A 21,487-nucleotide genomic window follows, 5' to 3' on the forward strand; every position below is an offset into this window, starting at 1 on the left:
ATTTAAATATATATATATATATATATATATATATATATATATATATATATATATATATATATATATATATATATATATATATATATATATATATATATATATATATATATATATATATATAGTTATATTTATAGATATATATATAAATGTAGGAGTATATAATTTGATATAATAATAATAACTAATTAAAATAAAATACAAGATAATAATGTTATTAAAATGAATATATATATGAATTTGATTCTTATATAACTGATGATTATATGTTTATTGTAATATATTAAAACATATAAAATATTAGATATATGTTATTATACATGTAATTAGTAAATAAAATATAAGTAATAAATGGTAATACAAATATAATCAGTGTAACTACAAGTTAGAAATATAACTTGTTAAGACAAATATTATGATTATTAATATTATTATTTCTATAAATATAATTTCCATTAGTATTAAAATCATTATTAAAATTATCATAAAAATAAAACAAATTATTCTTAATATAAAATTTTTAATGATTATTATTATTATTATTATTAGTTATTATTATTATTAGTATTAATATTATTATAAATATATTTACTTATCTATACAGGTTATATATTAAATCAGATAAAGGTATAGATGGATTCTATCACCATCAACCTGTATCAAATTGGTACTTCATGTTCCAAAAATTTGATTCATATCAATTTCATCAGTACAAATCAAATATGAAGCATATTCTATTTTTATTTTGATTTATTAAATTTTTGTTTATTCCTTTTGTCAGATTGAGAAATCAATACCCATATTCTTTATATAATTAGTCAATTTCAGTGATAAGGGATTCATACGACTTTCTATTCCCAACTATAATTGATATATTGCAACCACCCATCAACTCTTATATTCCTTTTTACTACTCAACTAATTCATCCATTGATTTTTAGGTAAATGATCGACACACAAAGTCAACCAAAATATGTTAAACTGTTCCCTTTAAGACTTTATTAATATGATTGAATTTGTAATTGTGAGTTGTCACTGTAATTGTTTCCTGGCCTCTGTACATTTAAAATAAATATATACATTCACATTACATGGCATATGATATAGATGTATATACCACCACCTTGTTTTCTTTTCGTAACCACAAACACCACCACTCAAATACCATGAACGCTTATGATATTTTCTATTTCATCAACCCGTACACCATTGTAAACTCACCATAAACCCCAACAAATAATCACCATATAACCACCTCTTCGTTCCTTCCTATTTCTGTAATGATCACGAACCTACACCTATTTATATTTGAAAACAAATTAAATTTTTTTTATCACTGTTGTAGCTTCTCTTCGTAAGCACCCAACAACGAACACAACTCACGTTCGTTTACAACTCCAACACCATGGAACACCCGAAACAATCATTCCTTCCACCACCTCCTCTTTATATATGTATACACCTGTATCACCCGACACCACATCATTCGGCGACACACTACACCACTCTCCACCTATTTTCTTTTTCTTTTATCTCGTCCAAACCATTCACAAACCCATCAAGATTAATTACTGCTATTGTCTCCTGTTTATGTTCCAATCGAAGAACCACACTAAACCCATCACATGAATAAACAGCTGCAAGTTGATTAGTTTCTATTATGTATTAATAATATAAACTAAACCCCACTTGTTGATCATTAAAGAAAGAGAAACCGATGGACAGTTTTGGATAATACAAGACTCGTGAATCCTTCTCCTTTCATTGGGCCGACACTCACATACCTTTTCACTAGTAGGATTATAAAGGTGAAATGTTTATACAATAAAGGGACGTCCATTTACTTTTTTATAATCAGATAGGGACGTATTATTGAATCATCAGCACCTTTCAATTTAATTAACCAAGGCATATATCGAGTGGGCCAAGATCAAATTTTATATTATTGGACTGCTTATCCGAATAGCATGTTATACGGGTGTATTTACTGTTATTTGGTTTTGGGCCGTATTCCTAGGCCAAACAAACACACGTTGCTGTTGAAGGGATAAAATAAAAATAGGTAGTGTTTTGACAATGTGGAAGATGAATGATAATGGAACCGTATGGTTGACATTATTTAATTCGAATCATGTGTCATGGAAATTGATTCAAGAATGATGATGATATGCCAACAATGATATATGATTATACTCATAAAAATGGTGATGATGATATAATAAATGATGATGATGCATTATAAAAGTGGTGATAAACGGGACCATGACTGAAAATAATAATGAAAACCGAATTCCATTAATTCTTGTGTTTTTGGATCGGTATTATTATTGGGCCATAGAAAGTTGTTTTGTTGGGCCACTTGAACTTGATTACAAATTGGACGGGTTAATAGAAATAAATTACGGATTAGAACAGAAAACCATAAGCATAGTAGATGATTTGAGTCTGTGTTAGGGGAGTGAGAGGTCACGGGTTCGAGCCCGTGCAATGTCATTTTTTTTGAGGAACTTGTTACTTTGAGGTAGCACACTTAATCTTTATTATTATTATTATTATTATTATTATTATTATTATTATTATTATTATTATTATTATTATTATTATTATTATTATTATTATTATTATTATTATTATTATTATTATTAAACATTGTTATTAGGGATAAGCTAATTATTATAATTACCATCATTAACACAATTAAATGCTAGTATTTTCATTGTTGTTACTAAGTATTATCATTATTAATAAAGCTATTATTATTATTATTATTAGTAAATCACTATTTTCAAAACTATCATTTTAACAAATAAATAATTTGTATATAAAAATATATTTACTACATATATATAACTATGTTAATATTGTTGGGATTTAACAAGTTCCATAATACTTATAATCATTCAAGAAATAATATTTGCGGAAGCGTATAAATTACCATTTTAAAACTTGTTAATCTTTAACCATTTAAAGTTAAATCCCAAATAGGATCAAGTTGTGAAACATACTTACAAATTAAGTGTGGGTTTAGAGATAATACCTCCTCAAGCTAGTTGAGGGTAGTTTACAAATGTGCAAGATGATGATGAAGATGAAGGCAAGAAAGCTTCTAACTTGAAGCCTCAAGTGTGTAATACCCCAAGCTTTTGATGCACCAACACCTTCCTTTGTTTGGTTAGGATTTTAGACACTTGATTAACAAGATTACCATGCAAAAACACTCTCTTTTTCCCTCTAAACTGCCACAGCCAGCAGCTGTGTTTTCAGCAGAAAAACTGCAGTTTTTTTTAGTGTATTGCTTGTTTTCTCACTCACTTGAGTCAAGGAATCCCTTGGTTAAAGAGAGTCTTGCATACCTTAAGGAATATATTGTTTACAAGTAACCAAGCAAGCATGGGATGTCACCTAGGAGTCCCAAAATCTGCATTCTTGTATCATTTAAATAATAAGTATAATTTATATAAAACTTGTTACATTTTATATAAAACTTGTTATTAAAGTTCAAGTTATAAATATAGGTTACTTGTACTTTATAAACCAATTTATAAAGTATAACAAAACATAATTATTTATACATATAAATAATCAAATCCTTAATATATAAATTGTCCAAACAATTTATCTCAAGTGATAATATTTTAGAAACCCGATTTTCTAAAATCCAAGTGTCGCATATTCGTTTAATGATCCAATAGTTAAGATCAAATATGTTTAAGGTGTCGGTAAGCTTGTTATTGGGTATGACCCAACTTGGATCATAACATATCCGCCACATTAATTAAATACGTCTCTCGGACATACGAAAAACCTACAATCTCCCACTTGCACGAGAACATAAGAAATTAATGCAAGTGATGGATACCACCTAACGACCATCCATCACCCCCAATATGTTATGACTTTGTGTCATTCAATAACATCATCCCCTTCGAGTTCCCATCTCGAATATGAATAGGTGAATCTTTTCATTATTTCCTTTCGTCCTAGATGTCATGTTAAATCCAAGAGATACAGAGTGATCACTCTCTTCTAGATTTAACTTTATCAGGCCTTAGACATCTGACTCTCAACGAATAAGAGGGACAAATTCCATCTTGACTACATACGTCCTAAATATGTACCTTGCATTATGCCTGAGCTCTTCCTTGTGAACTACCATATTTCAGAATAGCGAAGGAAAGAATCAAGGCCAAATACTTGGTAAATATCCGAACCCAATATGTATCTCAGGTCAGAGGATACAATGATATTCGCCTTTACTCAAGACTACATGTGATCAACCACAAAGGCTCCATTTAGTAAATCTTGAGGGCGGGTCTTCCAATATTTGTATCCCACAAATATTTATGAACCTTGGTTGCAACCTTGCCCCACATTCAGTCCGTGAATGTATACCAATCCAAGTTCATAATAGTCTAAACCTCACACTTGTTCCCACAAATGTGATCGACTACGGAATTTAGAATAATTGCTTATTCATGGATAAAATATGCAAAATAGGAACCTAACTCAAAATAAATTAAACCATAATTATATTAATGAGTTTGAATAATTTCGTTCCATTACAATACTTAAAACAGATTATGACCAATCACTAGAATATCGAAGCCCTAATGCACAAACATGTCCTGCATGTTTTGATCCATGTAAGAGCTTCGTGAGAGGATCCGCTATATTAAGATCTGTGTGAACTTTGCGAATACATATCTTTCCCTTTTCAACTTCATCCCTTATGTAGTTAAATCTACGCTCAATGTGACGAGTCTTTTGGTGAGCACGAGGTTCCTTGATTTGAGCAATCGCACCCTCGTTGTCACAAAAGATATCAAGAGGGTCCTGAATGGAAGGGACTACTCCTAAATCTTCGATGAATTTCTTCATCCATGCAGCTTCCTGCGCTGCCAATGAGGCGGCAATGTACTCCGACTCTGTAGTGGATAATGCAACAACATCATGTTTTGAACTCTTCCAAGAGACCGCACCTCCATTTAACGTGAAGACATAACCGGATTGTGATCGAGAATCATCTCGATCAGTTTGGAAACTCGCGTCCACGTAACCTTTTACAGCGAGTTCCTCCTCACCAGACCCATATATTAGAAACATATCCTTAGTCCTCCTAAGGTATTTCAATATACTTTTAACAGCAATCCAATGACTGTTTCCTAGGTTATTCTGGTATCTACTTGTCAAGCTTAGAGCGCATGACACATCCGGTCTAGTGCATATCATTGCATACATGATTGACCCAATAGCAGACGCATATGGGACATTCTTCATTCTTTCCTGTTCATCTTTCGTGGTGGGGCACTGAGATGAACTAAGGAGCGTTCCTCTTTGAATAGGTACCAAACCTTTGTTAGAGTTCTCCATCTTGAACCTTTTCAAGACCTTTTCAATGTATGCACTTTGATTCAAACCTATCAGTTTCTTGGATCTATCCCTGTAGATCCCAATCCCCAAAACATATTGTGCTTCTCCAAGATCCTTAATGGAGAAGCATTTACTTAGCCAAGTTTTAACACTTTGTATTGCCGGAATATCGTTTCCAAATAACAATATATCATCCACATATAGTACAAGGAACATGATAGTGCTCCCACTAGCTTTCTTGTATACACAAGCTTCATCACCATTTTTAATGAAGCCAAATTTCTTGGCCTCCTCATTAAATCGATGATTCCACATTCTAGATGCTTGTTTCAATCTGTAGATTGACTTCTTTAACTTGCATACCTTTTTAGGGTATTTTGGATCAACAAAACCTTCAGGCTGAACCATATAGACATCTTCCTCAAGATGTCCATTTAGGAAAGCGGTCTTGACATCCATTTGCCATATTTCATAATCATAATGAGCAGCAATGGCAAGTAATATCCTAATAGACTTTAGCATTACCACAGGCAAAAAAGTTTCATCATAGTCAACCCCTTGAGTTTGAGTGAAACCTTTTGCTACAAGTCTATCTTTATATGTATCCAAGTTTCCATGTATGTCGGTTTTCATTTTGAAAAGCCATTTACAATCAACTACCCTTGAGCCAGCAGGTTGTGTAACAAGTTCCCAAACTTGGTTGTCATACATGGATTACATCTCAGCGTTCATGGCTTCCTGCCATTTATCTTTATCAATCCTTGATAAAGCATCTTAGTAGTTTATTGGTTCATCCAAATCAACCACATAGCAACCATCCATGAGAAACCCATATCTCTCAGGAGGATTACTAATCCTACCAGATCTGCGAACGTCTTGTGTATTTTGATCATCCATTAGATCATTCTCAACATTTTCATGTTGAGTGCTAGTGTCAACCAATTGTGTATCATCTACTTGATCTTAAACCTCTGCAAGATCTATCTTCCTTTCACTATTTCCTTCCATTAGGAACTTAGTTTCAAGGAATTCAGCCTTTCGAGCAACAAATACATTCTGCTCGGATGGATCATAGAAATAATATCCCATATCATCCTTGGGATATCCTATGAAGATACACTTCGTGGATCGAGCATTCAACTTATTAAGGATGTAACGCTTAGGATAAGCTTCACATCCCCATACCTTTAAGTATGATAGAGATGGAGGTTTTCCAAACCACATCTCATGAGGTGTTCGTTCCACTTTCTTGGTTGGGGCCATATTTAAAATACGAGCCGCGGAGCATAGACAATAACCCCAAAATGATAGAGGTAACGAGCTTCTAGCCATCATAGATTGAACCATATCCATTAGTGTTCAGTTCCTCCTTTCGGAAACTCCATTAAGTTGGGGTGTTCCAGGAGGAGTGAGTTGCGAGATAATCCCACAACTTTTAAGATGATCTTGGAAAGCATCGCTTAGGTATTCACCTCCTCTATTGGTACAAAGTACCTTGATTGTCTTATTGAGTTGATTTTGTACTTCGTTTTGATATTCCTTGAATGCTTCAAAAGTTTCGTCCTTGTGTCTTAATAAGTAGACATATCCGAAATGACTAAAGTCATCAATGAAAGTAACGAAGTATCTTTCACCATTCCTAGTTATGGGCTTAAAGGGTCCACATACATCCGAGTGTATCAATCCCAATAAGTCCTTAGCCCTTTCATAGGTCCCTTTGAAAGGTGTTTTAGTCATTTTGCCTTGTAAACAAGATTCACATACATCAAACGAGTCTAGTTCATTTGATTTCAAAAGGCCATTCTTTTGAAGTGTATGCATTCGATTCTTGTTTATGTGACCAAGGCGACAATGCCATAAGTAGGAATCACTCAAATCCCTTTTGAGTTTCTTGATGTTTGCATGGTACATTGAGCTATTGTATGATGTGTCATCATGAACCAATTCATAAATACCATTCGAAGGCAAAGCCTTGAAATAGAACACATAATCTAAAGAAACATGGATATCATCATTAATGAAATTAAGATTAAAACCATATTGTTTCAGACGGGATACATAAATAATGTTTCGTGATAAATCAGGTGCATACAAAACATTTTTCAAAGTAAGCTCCAAACCACTTGGAAGCTTTAAAACAAAGTCTCCTTGAGCTTTCACCTGCACCCTTGCTCCATTTCCTATGAAGAGACTTGTTGTTCCCGCATCTTGATTACTTCTTTTGAACCCCTGCAAAGAATTGCAAATATGAGTTCCACATACTGTGTCTAATACCCATGTATTAGAAGAAGTAATACTAAGCTCAATGTATACCATATATACATTACCTGAGGTTTGCCCTGCATCCCTCTTTTCCTTCAACTCCTTTAGGTAGACCGGGCAGTTGCGTTTCCAGTGACCCATTTCACCGCAACCAAAGCACGGATCTTCCTTGGGGTTAGCTTTACCAGTAACCTTTTGCTTCTTGTTGTTGGTTGGGGTAACCATCTTCCCTTTTCCCTTGCCTTTGCCTTAGTAGGCGGGTCCCTTCCTCTTAGCCACCTTTAGCTTAGAAGTGTTATTGTTTTTGGACCCGCCTTCATTGATCGTAAACACGGGTGAAGCCCTTTTACCCATGCTTGCTTCTGCCGTCTTAAGCATGGCATGTAATTCGCCAATGCTTTTATCCCAACCATTCATATTGTAATTCATTACAAATGTGTCAAACCTTTTTGACAATGAGTTGAGAATGAGGTCTGTGGCTAATTCATTAGACACGTTGCAATTTAGACGGTTCGCTCGATCAATAAGGCTTTTCATCTTAAGGACATAAGATGAAACGGATTGGGAGTCGTCCATCCGACATGCATGAAGCGCTCGAACCGTTTCGAAGCGCTCGACACGAGCTTGTTGAAGGAACATCTCCTTCAACTGTGTGATCATGTCATATGCACTATGATGCTCAAAATCCTTTTGGAGTTCGGGTACCATAGTCCCAAGCATGAGGCAAGAAACTTGCAATGAATCGGTGCAATATTTCTCCCAATAAGCCATGCCTTCCGTATCATCCTCATCTGGTTGATCGGGAATGGGGTCTTCCAACACATACGCCCTGTCCTCTAGTTTGAGGACAATTCTTAGATTGCGAAACCAATCCATGAAGTTCGTATGGTTGAGTTTTTCCTTTTCGAGGATTTACCTCAACGATAGGTTGTTAAAGCTTATTGGTACGTTCGGAATGTTGTTGTTATTGGCGGCCATCTACAAAATTTAACAAAGTTGTTTAAGTATCAATTTTAATTTAACGATCAATACCCTTTAAATCCAATTGATATTTATTAAATTTTAGAATCCAACGGTAAACCAAATTTCGGTTAGGTGACCTTTATCCCGTTATTTGATTTAGCTAGGTAGTCATTATATGACAATTGCAATCCTTTTGCAACTTCTAAGTTATGGGATCATGCAATCCTTTTGCATGGCATATTTATCCCATCAACACCTATTTGTTCCTCATGCTTCGGTGACCCTAAGTTCATGATTTCTAAATCAAGTCGTCCTACTTGTGTAAACGTGTAAACTTAACATACAAGTGGTTAGGTGACCTTTATCCCACAAGCATGCGAAATTCACCTTAATCATATTAGTTTGCTCATAACGGTTAGGTGACCTTTATCCCATTGTGAGTTCCCTAATATTTTTAAGTGTTGCACAAAAGGATGGCGTTTAACTTGTTTGCCTTGTTAATAAGGGATTTTAAGTTTTCATTAATTCTAGTTTGAGAAAACTTTTATGCCATACACCAACATGCATTTAGTGTATGGTTCATTTGAAATCCATTTTCATGTCTATAAACCATTTTATATATATGATCCTAATCATGTTCTTAATAACCGTTTATTAATGTCCTTTTAGCATTTTTTAATTTAACCAATTAAATTGTCGTTTTGCATGTCGTTAATTAATGTATAATTTAACCAATTAAATTGCCATTTTGCTTGTTGTTAACTTGTGTGATTAACTTGTAGCATACAAGCATACAATCCACAATCATACAATAAACAACCATGCATGCAAAACAAATATGTTCACAATCAAGCCATTTTGGTAGACATTTGTTTAGCCGAAAACAAATGCCACCGGATAAGGGGTTATAACACAAAGTAGGAGATTTTAAATCTCCCACTTAATCTAGCATCCAAATGCTTCTTCTTGTGTTCTTCAAGTCTTCATCATCTTCATCTTTTTACAAAATATATCCTAATACATTTTGTCTAAAAAAGTGAAATTACAACCTAATCTATTTTACATACTAAATATAAAATAAATTACATAACCAAAATAATATTATTACATACCAAATGAATAAATATTAAATCAACCAAACATGCAACCAAACACAAGGTCAAGGCTTAGATTGTGAACATCATCAACATAAGTGATAGGCAATACAGAATCACAAGTGATTGGAAACACAGAATCACAAGTGATCTGCAACACAGAATCACAAGTGATTGGCAATACAGAATCACAAGTGATCGGCAACACAGAATCACAAGTGATTGGCAACACAGAATCACAAGTGATCGGCAAAACAGAATGCAGAATCACAAGTGATTTTGGCCAAAATGACAAACCACTCAAAACCGAAAATTTTACATTCTACTTCATGCATGTTCATAGAATGCAAAATTATAGTGGGTTTAATAACCATCTCGAAGCATATTTCAACAACTTCGGCTCTAGATACCATTGTTGGGATTTAACAAGTTCCATAATACTTATAATCATTCAAGAAATAATATTTGCGGAAGCGTATAAATTACCATTTTAAAACTTGTTAATCTTTAACCATTTAAAGTTAAATCCCAAATAGGATCAAGTTGTGAATCATACTTACAAATTAAGTGTGGGTTTAGAGATAATACCTCCTCAAGCTAGTTGAGGGTAGTTTACAAATGTGCAAGATGATGATGAAGATGAAGGCAAGAAAGCTTCTAACTTGAAGCCTCAAGTGTGTAATACCCCAAGCTTTTGAAGCACCAACACCTTCCTTTGTTTGGTTAGGATTTTAGACACTTGATTAACAAGATTACCATGCAAAAACACTCTCTTTTTCCCTCTAAACTGCCGCAGCCAGCAGCTGTGTTTTCAGCAGAAAAACTGCAGTTTTTTTTAGTGTATTGCTTGTTTTCTCACTCACTTGAGTCAAGGAATCCCTTGGTTAAAGAGAGTCTTGCATGCCTTAAGGAATATATTGTTTACAAGTAACCAAGCAAGCATGGGATGTCACCTAGGAGTCCTAAAATCTGCATTCTGGTATCATTTAAATAATAAGTATAATTTATATAAAACTTGTTACATTTTATATAAAACTTGTTATTAAAGTTCAAGTTATAAATATAGGTTACTTGTACTTTATAAACCAATTTATAAAGTATAACAAAACATAATTATTTATACATATAAATAATCAAATCCTTAATATATAAATTGTCCAAACAATTTATCTCAAGTGATAATATTTTAGAAACCCGATTTTCTAAAATCCAAGTGTCGCATATTCGTTTAATGATCCAATAGTTAAGATTAAATACGTTTAAGGTGTCGGTAAGCTTGTTATTGGGTATGACCCGACTTGGATCATAACATATCAGCCACATTAATTAAATACGTCTCTCGGGCATACGAAAAACCTACAAATATTACATATACATTATATATATCAAACCTAATAACATCGTTTACATAAATATTTACATATAACAAATTTTTGATTTAACAATATAATACTAATTATATAGATATATATGTATTAGCATAACTATGTGTATAAATATTAGTATACTAAATATATATATATATATATATATATATATATATATATATATATATATATATATATATATATATATATATATATATATATATATATATATATATATATATATAAGGAAATAACAAACATATTACCAAATTAAATAGGTAATATATATAAACCAGTTTGATTGTTATTACATGTTAATTATATGTGTTAATATATACACTTGATATAGATTCGTGAGTCCGAGGCGAACCCTGCATTGTTCAATGTCGTCATGTGTATTTTTACTACAAAATACAGTAGTGTGAGTTCATTTGATTCCCTTTTACTCTTTACATTTTTGGGACTGAGAATACATGCGCTATTTTTACAACTGCTTTATTAAATGCTTTTGAAATATATTTTGAACTGCGAATACATGAAATGATTTTATAAATGTTTGACGAGATAGACACAAGCAAAACATTCCTTGAATGAATTATTATGCAGACAGAAGTTCTGCGGATTATTATTGAATTATGTGGACATGATAATTGCCACCATTGAATTATGTGGACATGATAATTGCCAGCATTGAATTATGTGGACATGATAATTGCCACCATTGAATTATGTGGACATGATAATTGCCAACATTGAATTATGTGGACATGATAATTGCCAGCATTGAATTATGTGGACATGATAATTGCCACCAATTGATGTAAATATTATGTATCGAGAGAATAATTTTTATACACAGGTTATGTGTATTAGTTTGTGTGCACGAGATATGTGTACGGTTACTAAGATTTATGAAAAATGGATTGCGTACATGAAAAAGGTGTACTGTATTTAAAAGATATCGCATGTACATTACAGGTGGGTGTAGGATTCGGGCCCATTTGTACCATGCAACATTTAAATCTTGTGGTCTATCAAAATGAAGAATTTTACTGTTTTATGATAAATTTATGAACTCACCAGCCTGTTGGTTGAGACTTTAAAGCATGTTTATTCTCAGGTATGAAAGAAATCTTCCACTGTGCATTTGCTCATATTACATGGAGTCGTTCATGGCATATAGAGGTCAGAACCTCGCAATGGGACCAACTGTTGAAGACTTCGTCCAGATGGATTAGGTCAGGTCACTACACTTTGTACCCACCAAAAGTCAACTAGTTGACTTACTGACCAAGGCCCTAGATGAACCCACATTTAAAAATCTGGTTGGTAAAATTGGTATGATTGATTTCCTTTCCATTTAGGATCCTGGCAAGTGCCTAGGGGGAGTGATGCACTTGACTAGGGAGAGTATTGTGTTTTTCAAAATCTGATGCATCACATTTTGAGGGGGAGATGAGAACAATGGCTCTCACATACATTACAGTGTGAGACCCGATGTTAATGTGATTTTTTCAATATCTAAACTGACTTTTACACAAACAACAATGTAAAACTCGTTCTTTCAAAACTAAGTCTCCTAAATCCTGCATCTGTCTAGGGGGAGTTAACATTAATATGTCAGCAATGACGGAGGATGTGTCCTGGTGACTGCCTCAGGAGGATGTGTCTAGATGACTGCCCCAAACAAATCAGTCAGCAATGACGGAGGATGTGTCCCGGTGACTGCCTCAAGAGGATGTGTCTAAATGACTGCCTCAACATCACAGTCAACAAATGACGGAGGATGTGTCCTGGTGTCTGCCTCAGGAGGATGTGTCTAAATGACTGCCTCATGGTTCCCGGTCTCAAAAGTTGTAAAAACCTGAGAAAATTAAATTTTGAAAAATAATTAAAGTTTAAACTTTAACTTGATTATTTCACAGAATTTCTTAAAATTCTTAAGGCCTTCATACTATACCTAAATCTCTGTAAAATCCAAACCTGCTCAAAAAATTGAAAGTTTTTGAGCAAATTCAAAGTATGAAGGTTTTCGAGCTTTGGCATATGAAATCCAAACTTTTCGAGCATTTGTGTATGAAATCCAAACTTTTCGAGCATTTGTGTCTGAAATCCAAATTTTTCGAGCTATGCATCTGTATGTAAAGGTTCTCGAGCAAGGTTGACTGAAAAAAAAATTTTGGTCATCATGTGGCTATAAAAGGATAAAAGTTCACTTTTGACCCCATCACTTTCAAATCTCACTTTTAAATTCAAAGACCCTCTTGCTTAGGAGAACTATCATCACCATCATTACTGTTCATTATCCTCACCCTTAACAAAATCGGTATTTTCTTCTATTTCATGTGTTTATGATTCAATCTGTTGTCACATAGGAACCTAAATAGCACCTGTAATCATCTAAACATGTAAGAAATGCCATGATTTATTTGCTTGTTTGCTTAATCTATGTTTACTGTACAAAGGGGTATCGAACCCTAGAACTGCAAACTGACTCGATTACACTCTAAAATTGTAAAATTAATAGTTAAATCGACTTAGGGTTCATGCTTTATGATGATTTGACGTGTTTTCTTCCATTAATTCCACAGTATATGCTTTCATCTTCACGATTAAGAAAAAGTCTATTGATTGGATAACTTATTATAATTTTTCTTTCCTTTTAAAAACTAATAGGATATTCAGTGAATGCACCGAGCAAGACGTTCACCACCTTTTGTACATTCACCACCTGTAACTAGATCAAGACATTTAGCAAATATTACTGCCGTTGATTTTTCTTTAGAATCGTCATCCAGTCGACCAAGTACTCCAGTTCAAATTTCCGATAATCCATTTTTTGAACCCGACCTCACAATTGAGAATCCGGAGAATATTCAGGAACGATTCGTAGATCCTGAACCATTAAATTTTCCTCTGGAACCACCAATCATTCAAACAGAGATTGTTGAGGAACGAACCATTAAATCATAATCCTCTAGTGATTCCGATTCAACAAATTCAATTATGGAGAATCTGGAACCTTTAAGTATGGAAGACCGAATGAGAGCTAAATGCACTGGCCAAGGTCACGCAATTACTCATCCAGACATTAATGCGCCAGATTATGAAATCAAAGGACAAATTCTACACATGGTGACTAATCAATGCCAATTTAGTGGTGCGCCGAAGGAAGATCCAAATGAACATCTACATACCTTTAATAGGATCTGCACACTATTTAAAATAAGAGAAGTGGAGGATGAACAGATATATCTCATGTTATTTCCCTGGACTTTAAAGGGAGAAGCCAAAGATTGGTTGGAATCGTTACCTGAAGGGGCGATCGATACATGGGACGTTTTAGTTGAAAAATTTCTTAAACAATTCTTTCCTGCATCTAAAGCCGTAAGACTTCAAGCAGAAATTGTTACGTTCACACAGAAACCAAATGAAACTCTATATGAGGCGTGGACAAGATTTGGAAAGTTGTTGAGAGGTTGTCCGCAACATGGTTTAGACACCTGTCAAATAGTACAAATATTCTACAAAGGATGCGACATCACTACAAGGAAAGACATAGATATAGCAGCTGGTGGTTCTATTATGAAGAAAACCGAAACTGATGCTTACAATGTTATTGATAACACTGCTTCCCACTCACATGAGTGGCACCAAGAAAAAGATAACGTTAGATCATCTAAAGCAGCTAGAGCCGATTCTAGCCATGACTTAGATTCCATTTCCGCAAAGATAGATGCTGTGGAGAGACGAATGGAAAAGATGACTAAGGATATTCACTCAATACGAATTAGTTGTGAGCAGTGTAGGACCACATTTGACAAAAGATTGTCTCAGTATTGAATTAACAATAGAACAAAGAGAGAATATTTCATACATAAACCAAAGGCCTGGAAATAATTATCAGAATAATTATCAACCACCAAGACCGATTTACAATCAAAACCAGAATTATAACAGAAATATTCCATACAACAACCAACAAGGTCCTAGCAATCAACAAGTATCCAATAATACTTACAATCAGCAAAGACCTAATTTTCAAAACAAACCACCACAACAAACCGATGATAAAAAGCCGAATTTAGAAGATATGATGATGAAGCTAGTTGAAACTCAAACGCAGTTTTTCACATCTCAGAAACAAACCAATGAACAAAATGCTCAAGCATTTAGAAATCAACAAGCTTCTATTCAAAATCTGGAACAAGAAGTAAGTAACCTAGCAAGGTTAATAGGTGAAAGAAAACCGGGAAGTCTACCTAGTGATACAAATGCTAACCCCCGGAATGAAACAGCTAAAGCCATTACCACAAGAAGTGGTACAACACTTAAACCACCTGAAATACCTGTAACTTCTGATGAAGCTATTCCTACTCCACAAGAACCACAACCTGATCAAGATAAGGAAAAAGAACCGGTAGTTGAAAAGGTTAATGAAGATAACACAGTTAAGGCTAAACCTTATGTTAAACCATACCAACCACCACTTCCTTGCCCAAGTAAAATGAAGAAAGAGAAACTTGAAGCCGAGCAATCCAAATTCTTGGATATGTTTAAACAGATAAATGTAAATCTTCCTTTCATTGATGTGATTTCAGGAATGCCTAGATATGCTAAATTCTTGAAAGATCTAATCTCAAATAGAAAGAAAATGGAACAACTCTCGGCTGTTACTATGAATGCTAATTGTTCAGCAGTGCTGTTGAATAAGATACCAGAAAAACTATCTGATCCAGGAAGTTTCACAATTCCATGTTTTCTGGGTAGTCTTAGTTCAATAGAAGCATTGGCAGACTTAGGTGCTAGTATAAATCTAATGCCATATTCACTATACGCTAAACTAGACCTTGGAGAATTGAAACCAACCAGAATAAGCATACAACTAGCCGATAGATCAATAAAATATCCTAGAGGGATAATGGAGAACATGCTAGTTAAAGTTGGTACTTTAGTATTTCCAGTAGATTTTGTTGTTTTGGACATGGAAGAAGATTCTCAAGTTCCTCTCATATTAGGAAGACCATTCTTAAACACGGCTAAAGCAATGATAGACGTGTTCGGTAAGAAATTGACCCTAAGTATAGAGGATGAGAGTGTTACCTTTTCAGTTGATAGAGCAATGCAACAACCGCAATCTGCAGATGATACATGTTATTATATTCAAACTATAGATGCACATGCAGAATTATTAGAAGAATTTCCAGAATTACAAGGAACAGGAGAATGTTCTTTAGGAGAAGGTAATGAACCAATTGATGAAGCTGAAATGTTAGCTACACTTATAGCTAATGGATAAGAACCAACAACAGAAGAAATTCAAATGCTAAAAGAAGAAGACAGATATCGATATAAATCATCAACAGAAGAACCTCCGAAATTAGAGTTAAAGCCACTTCCAAACCATTTGGAATACGCTTATTTACATGGTGAATCTGAATTACCTGTAATAATATCGTCTTCTCTTACGAAAAATGAGAAATCACAACTCATTTCTGTGTTGAAAGCTCATAAACCAGCCATTGCATGGAAGATTCATGATATTAAAGGAATAAGTCCTTCGTATTGCACACATAAAATCCTTATGGAAGAAGGTCATAAAACGTATGTGCAACGCCAACGAAGACTAAATCCTAATATACAAGATGTAGTTAAGAAAGATATTATTAAACTGCTAGATGCAGGTTTAATTTATCCAATCTCTGATAGTCCATGGGTAAGCCCAGTTCAATGCGTGCCTAAGAAGGGTGGCATGACTGTCATTACAAATGAGAAAAATGAGCTTATTCCTACTAGGACTGTAACAGGATGGCGTGTATGTATTGATTATAGAAAATTAAATGACGCCACCAGAAAAGATCCCTTTCCCTTACCTTTTATTGATCAAATGTTGGAAAGATTAGCCGGAAATAGTTACTATTGTTTTCTAGATGGATTTTCCGGATATTTTCAAATTCCAATAGCACCCGAAGATCAAGAGAAAACCACATTCACGTGCCCTTATGGTACTTTTGCTTACAAACGCATGCCATTTGGACTTTGCAACTCCCCTGCAACCTTTCAAAGGTGTATGATGGCGATTTTTCACGACATGATAGAAGAATGCATGGAAGTTTTCATGGATGACTTTTCAGTCTTTGGTGATACATTTGAATCATGTCTAGTTAATCTGGAACGTATGCTAATTAGATGCGAAAAATAAAATCTAGTTCTTAATTGGGAGAAATGCCATTTCATGGTTAAAGAAGGCATCGTTCTTGGTCATAAAAATTCAAAAGAAGGAATTGAAGTGGATAGAGCTAAAGTAGATGTAATTGCTAAACTTCCACATCCCACCAATGTTAGAGGAGTTAGGAGTTTTCTAGGGCATGCCGGTTTTTACCGACGTTTCATAAAAGATTTTTCTAAAATTGCCACTCCTATGAATAAACTCCTAGAAAAGGATGCTCCATTCATCTTTTCAGATGAGTGTATCAAATCTTTTAATATTCTTAAAGAGAAACTCACTAATGCGCCGATCATGATAACAACAAATTGGAATCTACCATTTGAACTAATGTGCGATGCAAGTGATTTTGCAATGGGAGCCGTTTTAGGACAAAGGATTGAAAAACGATTTCAACCTATATATTATGCTAGTAAGACGTTACAAGGAGCACAAACGAACTATACAACTACTGAAAAAGAACTCCTTGCTATTGTCTTTGCTTTTGACAAATTTCGATCATATCTCGTTCTAGCAAAAACGGTGGTCTATACCGACCATTCTGCTCTTAGATACCTATTTTCAAAACAAGATGCTAAACCAAGATTAATCCGTTGGATCTTACTCTTACAAGAGTTTGATATTGAAATCCGAGATAAAAGAGGAGCAGAAAATCTCGCCGCTGATCATCTTTCTCGTCTTAAAAATCCCGAATTAGAAGTTCTAAATGAATCGGCCATACAAGACAACTTTCCTGATGAATATCTATTGAAGATAGATTATAAAGAAATTCCATGGTTTGCAGACTATGCAAACTACTTAGTTTGTGGATTCCTTAAAAAAGGATTATCGTACCAAAGACGAAAGAAATTCTTCAGTGATATAAAACACTATTTTTGGGAAGATCCACATCTGTTTAAAAGTTGTCCCGATGGAATAATATGCCGATGTGTATTCGGAGATGAAGCTAGTAAAATTTTAAACCATTGTCACACAGGACCAACAGGAGGGCATTATGGGCCTCAACTAACAGCAAGAAAAGTTTATGATGCTGGATTCTATTGGCCTACAATTTACAAAGACGCACACCTTCTTTGCAAATCCTGTGATGCTTGTCAAAGGGCCGGAAAAATAAGTCAACGTGATGAAATGCCACAAAATGTCATCCAAGTATGTGAAGTATTTGACATTTGGGGTATTGACTTTATGGGTCCATTTCCAAAATCTCATAATAATCTATATATACTCGTAGCCATTGATTATGTATCTAAATGGGCGGAAGCACAAGCTCTCCCAACTAACGATGCACGAGTTGTAGTCAACTTTTTAAAACGTCTTTTTGCAAGGTTTGGAGCACCGAAAGCTTTAATAAGTGATCGGGGAACTCATTTCTGTAGTAATCAACTTGAGAAAGTTCTTAAAAGATATGGAGTAACTCATAAAATCTCCACCGCATATCATCCACAAACAAGTGGACAAGTTGAAAATACCAACCGAGCTTTAAAACGTATTCTAGAGAAAACCGTAGGATCAAATCTGAAGGAATGGTCCATTAAATTGGAGGATGCACTCTGGGCTTTTAGAACAGCCTACAAAACTCCAATTGGAACCACACCTTTTAGACTTGTTTATGGAAAAGCATGTCATCTTCCAGTAGAAATTGAACACAAAGAGTTTTGGGCTTTGAAGATATGTAATCTTGATTTACATGAAGCCGGACGTCTACGATTAAGTCAACTAAACGAATTAGAAGAATTAAGACATGAAGCATACAAAAATTCGTTAATCTATAAAGAAAGAACGAAGAAATGGCATGATAAAAGAATCAGAAGTTCAAAAGAATTTAAAGAAGGAGACAGAGTTCTTCTTTTCAATTCACGATTCAAGCTATTTCCTGGAAAATTGAAATCAAGATGGTCTGGACCATTCATAGTCAAAAGAGTTTTCCCATACGGAACGATAGAATTAATAAATTCAAATGGGATTGAATTTAAAGTTAATGGTCACAGAGTTAAACACTACATAGATAGTCCGATGGAAGTCGACAACGAAATTAATCATAATTTCGACACCACAGCTAACTAAGTGTGGGGAGAATCAAGTCTTTAAAGGATAATATGTATTTCTGTTAGAGTTAGATTATCTGTTTTCATGTAGTTCTTGAAAATGGAATCCGAATGGTCTTTCCCTAGCAGACCCTAAAGAACTAGTCTTCTCCCCCCATTCTGAATTTTTATTTTTTTAGGTTTTTACAAAATGAAGACTGCCTGTGAACTAAACCATGGTCTAATGCTACACGCTTTGATCACTAAACGTAATAATGACACACTTCTGAGTGAAATAGTATCAGTAATCAGAGAAAAAATGGAAGGAGTTAGAAAAGAATCCAGATGCGAAGATAATAAGTTACAATTTGGTAAAGGAAAATCAAAATCCGCAGCGAAAAGAAGAGCACGACACCTAGAAAGATGTCACAAATGCGGAACAACAGGAGGTGGATAACTACTACAAGCAAGATATACCTCATCCAGTCATGACCTTTTCTGATATGCACTTGGAAGACTTGCACCCGAACCTAAGATTTGACAGACTTTGGATAGATTATCCAAAATACCAAAGGGGTTTGCATACTCTTCATTCTAAGGTTGTTGAGGTACCTAGGGTCATAGAATGGGGACCATTAAAAGCTGTAGAATTGGTCGGGCCAATTAGGGAATTACTTGTACAGAGGTATGGTAATTCTACTTTTAATGACTGGGTACGTTTATTCACCATGCGTAGACCTGTATATAAAGTATGGTGTGAAAAATTGTTATGTAGTATAGAATTAAATGATCGGGTAGCTAGTTTAACCGATAGATCTTTTATTAGATTTTTGTTAGGAGGTTCGATGCGCCACATGTCTTTACTAGACATGGCTCAGGCTTTACGTATATATACGCCTGAGGAGTTAGCATCTGCCGATTGTAGAGGGTTGATACTAAATGGTAGAAAAATAGATGAAAATTTTGATACACACGGTGTATGGAGTCAAATGACAAGCCATCACCGATTCAAAGGGGGAAATTACTCTTATTTGGATATAGATAGAGCTGAATTAAGAGTGATTCATAGGTTTTTAGCAAATTCGATTACACAAAGAGGTAAGAACAAGGAAAAGGTAAATGAAAAGGATTTGTTTTACCATATGTGTATTCGAGACCCACAAAGCGCTGTAAGTATACCTTATTGTGTGGGTTATTATTTATCAGCTATGGTTAGGGGGATGAGACCGCATAGCATAATAGGAGGTGGTATTTTTATTACTTTGATTGCTGAATATCTCGGTGTGGATATAAGTCGGGGGGGATTATTAGTCGAAGAACCAGAACCCCGCGATACTATAGGTTTAAATGTATACCATGGTGCGAAAGTTTTGAAGAGGTGAAATAACGCCGCAGTACAATACCATGGTAGACATCCACAGTTTGAGAGAAACCAACAGCAAGGTAATGTAGGAGGGGGAAATGAAATGCAAGAAATGCAAAGGTTTATAGCTTCACAGGAGTACGAAAATGCTAGACAGAGAGCATTTGAAGATTGGCAAGTTCATCAAAACCAAATCATAGCTCATTGCCAACATATAGGTAGAAACTATATTCCTACACCAAAACCCATATTCCCTCCCTGGTCTATAGAGATGCAACCACCGTATCCTACGTATAACCCTGCCGAAGCATTCTATAGCACCTATGGTTATGCTTGGAACCCCTATTGGTATCAATATCATCCCTAGTCTACTTAGTTTTATTTATTTTGTAATTTATAATATTGATAAGTTTAATACTTATGTTAATATTGTAATAGTTTTTATAATTTTCTAACTTTTATTCTTAGATTTTAATAATTTTTGAATGTGAGGTAATATACCAAACTTCAAAAATATGTATATATGTTTGCAGTTTATCTTATGTACACAACAGGGTAAAACAACGCATTTTCAAAGACTGGCATTAAGTTCAGCAAAAGCAACTAATTTTGACGACAAGATGCAAAATATATGTGAAATAACAACAAGACGGAATGAACAAATGATGTGCACCATTTATCATTCAGCAAACAAACGCCAATATGTTTGGAAACTTTGGTAAAATTTAATCAATTTCACACAAATCACCATCAATAATTTAAATTGTTACTGATTTCTTGCAAATGAGGGCATTGCAAGATCTTAAGTGTGGGAAGGGGTT

Source organism: Rutidosis leptorrhynchoides, chromosome 2, assembly GCF_046630445.1.
Source record: "Rutidosis leptorrhynchoides isolate AG116_Rl617_1_P2 chromosome 2, CSIRO_AGI_Rlap_v1, whole genome shotgun sequence".
Taxonomy (NCBI): domain Eukaryota; kingdom Viridiplantae; phylum Streptophyta; class Magnoliopsida; order Asterales; family Asteraceae; genus Rutidosis; species Rutidosis leptorrhynchoides.